Source organism: Enhydra lutris, unplaced genomic scaffold (assembly GCF_002288905.1).
Source record: "Enhydra lutris kenyoni isolate GAN:26980312 unplaced genomic scaffold, ASM228890v2 scaffoldscaffold94, whole genome shotgun sequence".
Lineage (NCBI taxonomy): Eukaryota > Metazoa > Chordata > Mammalia > Carnivora > Mustelidae > Enhydra > Enhydra lutris.
Genome location: NW_019154178.1, coordinates 4,516,375 through 4,521,921, shown reverse-complemented (window position 1 = coordinate 4,521,921; position 5,547 = coordinate 4,516,375).

Genomic DNA, 5,547 nt, shown 5'->3' with positions numbered 1-5,547 from the left:
CCACTGCCCACTGTGCCCTAGTCCTGTGGCTTTAAACCATGTGTGGTGGCCCCAGATTCCTATCTCCCGAGGTGACGGCCTCTCCTGTGGACTTCAGACAGGAATATACAGGAAGGCCCTCCCCCTTCCCTGGGGGGCTCTTGAATACTCGGAATGTGGAGTGCCCCAAGTAAAACCCTGCCTGGCCCTCCTCCCTGGGGTGAAAGGATGCGCAGATGCGCACACCAGCGCCCCACTGCCCTCCTCCTCCGCAGCAGTGACCCCAACAGAAGCTCCAGGGTCACCTTTGCCAGGATCGCTCCCCCAGTTCTACAGGCCCCTCTCCAAAGTGTGTCTCAGAGCCCCTCACTCTCCCCATCTTCACTGCCGCTGCCTCCTGGGAGCCCTCACAGCTTTGGCCCATGCTGCTGGGAGAGCCCGTTCCCTACTTTTCCTGGCCCCCAGGCTTGCTCCCATGTGTTTCCCACACGGAAGAAAGATGCGAACTACTCAGGATATGAACAGACCCAACGTAAATACCCTCTGCTTGAAACTCCCACTGCCTCTCCAGCATGTCCCTTTGTATCCTGCGGGTCAGGCTGGGCCCTGTCTCCCTCTCCAGGCTTACAGGAGGCCACGGTCTTCTCCCTCTGTGCTGGGGACGCCCCCTGGGTTCTCCTCCTCTCCTCCCTCCCTTGGGGCCTCACTGGTTCTTCCCTCTACCTCGGGCTCCTCCTGTGTGTGTGTGTGTGTGTGTGTGTGTGTGTGTACAGTGGTATTAAACATTCTGGAAAGCATAGTGGAGGGCACCTGGGTGGCTCAGTCAGTTAAGCGTCCATCTTCCGCTCAGGTCATAATCTCAGGGTCCTAGGATCAAGGCCCATGTCAGGCTCCCTGCTTAGTGGGGAGTCTGCTTCTCCCTCTGCCTCTGCTGCTCCTTCTGCTTTTGCTCTCTCGCTGGCACTCTCTCTCTCAAATAAATGAATAAAATCTTAAAATAAAGAAAGCATAACGGAAAACAGAAACACCTGGGTACCCACCCCCAGCTCTATTTAATTCCAAAATATCATGTTTGCTTTAGATTTTTGTTTCCTTAAATAAAGTAGTATGGAATCATTTAAAGTCCTGCCCCTCCCCCACCGTCCTGTCTCCCCTCCCGAAGTAACCCCTGACCTTGGTATCCGCCATTGCATGTCTGTTTCTACACTTTCATGACACGTGTGTGTCCGTCTGCAATAGATAGTATTTGGGGCAAGTTGAAAGTTTACGTAAATGGTATTTTATTGTGGGAGGACGGGGCAGGGCTTGGGCGACGGGTCCGTGCTGACCCACGTGGCTCTAGCTGTCACTCCCACCGCTACCAGCCTTCTATCCGGTACACGAGTCTAACTACTGCTCCTCCTAGGGTGGATAGTGTGCCACCTTCGGTTTTTGGCCATTCTGAACGCCGTGCAAAGAACATTTGTACACGTCTCCTTTGGCACATATTTGTTTCTCCAGGGTAGACCCTGAAAAGCAGCATTTCGGAAGAGGAGCGCTGGTGCCTCTCCAACCCTGCCAGCGGGCGCCCGGTGCTCTGGGTGCACCCGCTGCGAACTGGGCGCCGTCGGGGCTGCCGCGCTCGGCCTCGCCGCCAGGGGGCCCCACGCCGCTCGCCGGACCCGGGCCGCGCCTGCACCTGCCGGGGAGCCCAGAGGGCCGGACCCGAGACAGCCTCGGGCGCGCTCCAGCCCTGCGTCTCTGCGGGACGTGGCCTCAGTCCTTCTCCCAACTAAGTCCGTTCTAAGGGGAAAGCTGTGCAAACCAACGACTTCCCCACCTTGAGCTCAAACCGACAAGGCCCCGGGATGCGAAGACAAACACCGGCGCGCTTCACGGGCAGAGAGGACAATGCCGGCATTCGCTTCGGACTTTCCTTTTGGGGAAATAAAACGTTCCAGAGTTTGCTTGAAGTTCTCCTCCCTAGGCCTTCACCGACTCTCCCCCAACCCCAACGCTCCAGCCGGCTCCTGTGTTGAGTCTGGTGGGGCCTAAGCATTAATTTTATGAACTATGTCCGCATCTGCGTTTGCTTTTATTCACACGAATGGTTCTGTACCACATCTCTGCAGGTTCCTTTCTTAAGTGCCCAACGCCATTTCCGAGATAAACCTGTGCGGAAGCCCATATACATAGTTCACCGTCCATCCATTGTTCTAACAATTTTTTTAAAAAAAGATTTTATGTATTTATTTGGCAGGCAGAGATCACAAGTAGGCAGAGAGAGAGGGGGAAGCAGGCTCCCCAATGTGCAGGAAGCCTGATGTGGGGCTCAATCCCAGGGCCCTGAGATCATGACCCGAGCTGAAGGCAGAGGCTTTAACCCACTGAGCCACCCAGGCTCCCCGTCCTAACAATTTATTTCAAAATCGTTCTCAGGGTCAGGCCTTAAACCACGCTGTACATACATTCCAGGACAACAGATGGTTTTGCTTTTTGTTCACGCTCAGTTCTGAGCTCCTAGAAGTGTGCCTGGCATGTAGTCGGTGTTCAAGACGTGGTGCTGGGTTTGATGAATAAATAAGCAGCCTCATTCATGGTCCCAGGCTGCTCACATGCAGAATTTGTCCAGAAGATACATACAGATATGAAGTGACTGGAACTTTCCTGTGAGCCAGCCACATCACTCTCCAAACCTATTGTACCTATTTGCATATCTTCGGGCAACATGAGAGTTCCCTTTCCCCCAGCCTTGGCAACTTTGGTGTTTTGAGACTTGGTATATGTGTGTGTTCAACCTGATATATATATAAAATCATATCTTACTGCTATTTTAATTTGTATCTCCCTAACTCCTTTCTGATCCCCCCCCCCCCGCGTCATGATTTCCTTTGTGGCTTCTGGGTTATCAGATGAGCAGAAATATGGATTGAAGTGGGTTGAAGGTCACCCTTAAGCTCGCAAGGGTACAGCCTGACACCTGCATGGGCCCGGAGCTCTCCTTGCAACCCAGCCTCCTTCCCTTCCTGGAGGGTTTGAGCACAAGTGCTGGGCCAGATCCAGGACCCGCAGGACTGAGGAGTGAACTGCGGAGGCTGCCCGCCATCACTGTCCCCACCTGGCTCCATCTTGAGCCCCTCAGGCTCCCAGGAGGGAGAAGAGGGCACCCTGGGTGCCCAGGCTGGCCCATTATTCCCTAGGTCTCCCTCTGGGGAGCGCCAGCCGCAGGTGCTCTGGGGCTCAGGGTGCTTTGGTGTCCACAGCTGCCTGGGCTCCTCTGAGGGTCTGCGTGTTCCCTTGGTGGGGGCAGCCTTTGGGGACCTGGCATCACTTGCCCGTGGCACACACCGTACCCTGCCCCTACTGGAGAACATGCCACCCGGTCTGCTTGGCTCCTCTGAACTTGACAGACTGACCACCACTGGGGCAAAAGAAGACAAGTTTGCAGGTCAGGGGGCAGACATAAGGGAGCTGGAGGTACAACTAAGGTAGAAAATTTGAGCTCACAGGGCGCCCTTGGCCTGGGGACCATGGGGACAAATACCATGGCCCTGGCCTGAAGGCAGCTTCGCCGCCCCCCCGCCCGCGGACCTTTGAACCGGGTGAACTGCGCGCCCACCAAGACTTGAGATGTGGCGCCAGTGAGCCGGCCAGGGCAGTGGGCACGCGGGAGCCCGGCCAGCGGCCATCTGAAAGATGCGTTTCCAGCGCGTGCAGATGACGCTCGCTTGAGATCCTTTCCCATTTGAAAAGCATTAAAAAGTCATAACCAGCGAGCCCAGAGGGCGAGCGCGGACTTAACAACCCCTTTACTTTCTTTGGCAAAGCATTAAAGTCATTAACTTGTGGCAAGCAGGGAAAGCAGGTTCTTACTTAACTCGTATCTTCTGAAAAGTCTTAAAAATCAGCCGCGTTGAGAATTTGTTTCTCTTTCAGTGCTGAATCATAAAGCACCATCCTGTCGCTCAGAAATGGGGCCATTCTGTCTGGGTGCAACTTAAGACAAATGGAGCCCAGTGAGAGGTCCTCCGCTCAGAGGCCCGTGGCGTCTCCCCGCTGGAGATCTGACGTAACCCTGACCCTTCGGTCCCTCCACCATCTGAGTCCAATCCTGTGTTTTCTGCTGCCCCTGGGAGGGGTTTTTAGCTCCTCCCAGCATCTACTCCCACCCCCGGTGGCCACCCACTCACCTTGCCCACCTCTCTAAGCCGCCCTGTGTGGGCTCTGCACCTGACACAGACCGTCAGCGGTTTAACAACACCTGCCGTGTGTAGACATCCCCTGGCTCTCCAACGCTACGATCCGCCTCTTACGGAAGGTGAACTTCCTGAATCTGACCGGACACACTCCTCTTTTGTCTGTAATCACAGCTTAAGTATTTATGCCCTGGATCTTGGCATCATACTTGCGGGCGTGCACCTGTCACGTATCCCCCCTGCTCCCCCCACCCCCAGATGATGCATCTCCTGGATTTATCCTGCCCGGCTCTGCGTCTCTGGCCACTGGGTCCGGTGTCACGTGCATCTCGAGCGCCCGGGTGCCAGGCGTCGTGCTGGGCGCTAGCAGCCTGGGCACGGTCTTTCGACTCTGGCAGGAAAGGGAGACATTAAACGATGAGATGAATCATAGGTGAGCCAGGGCCCGCGAGGTAGAAGGACAGATGCTTTGGGAATATGTGTGAGTATGTGAGGGGGCGGTTGGAAACCTTTCCCCGGGAAAGGGTGTTAAGCTGAGACCAGTGGGGAGTGGGAGTTGGGAGCTGGGCAGAGTTGGGGACAAATGCCTCCCCGGCAGGCTGCCCTGACTGTCGTGCAGAGAGAGTGGAGGATGCCTGGCCGTGTGCAGAACTGGGGCAACTCAGCAAACTGGCTGGGCCAAACCTCACGCGTGCCCAAGGTTGTCAGGCCTGTGTCTCAACCGGCTCCTGTGAGCTGATCGCTGAGCTCTTGAGACATTCTGTCTGATAAGAAGTTCTCTGTGGACCTAGATCTTGGGCCAGGCAGATGGTCTGTGCTCACAGTGTGGTGGTGTATATGCCGGGCTGCTGGGGGCCATGCAGTATCAAGGCTGGCCTCTGGGGCTGGAGCCTGAGCGCCTAAGGTCAATCTTGCAGGGGCTGTGTGCCCATGGACCCGCCCCCAACAACACCCTGGCACCCAGTTTCAGGGAAACTGTGCCGTTGGACGGTATTGTATGTTTCCACAGTCCTCGGGAGAGGTGTGTGTCCTTGGGATGCCCCTGGAAGCCTGTGCCTGCTTTGCTTGGACTCTGCCCCGTGCGCCCTTCCCCTTTGTTGATTATCATTGTGTCCTTTCACTGCAACGCACCATTACTGAGAGTATGGCAGCTTTTCCGTGAGTCCCTCTAGCGAGGGTGGTCTTGGGGACCCCTACACGGGGAGAGCAGGGAGAACAAGGTGTATGGCAGAGGGAGGAAGGAGCTGGAGGAAGGGATTGGCTTCCTTGGGGCCTCACAGGTCATGGTCAAAATGGCATAGTTCTCTCTGTGGACTTGACCTCAGTGTGGTTATTTAATCCTGTTCCACGGCCCAAGGCTGCATCAGCCCCAACTAGACCTCATGAAGTTGTC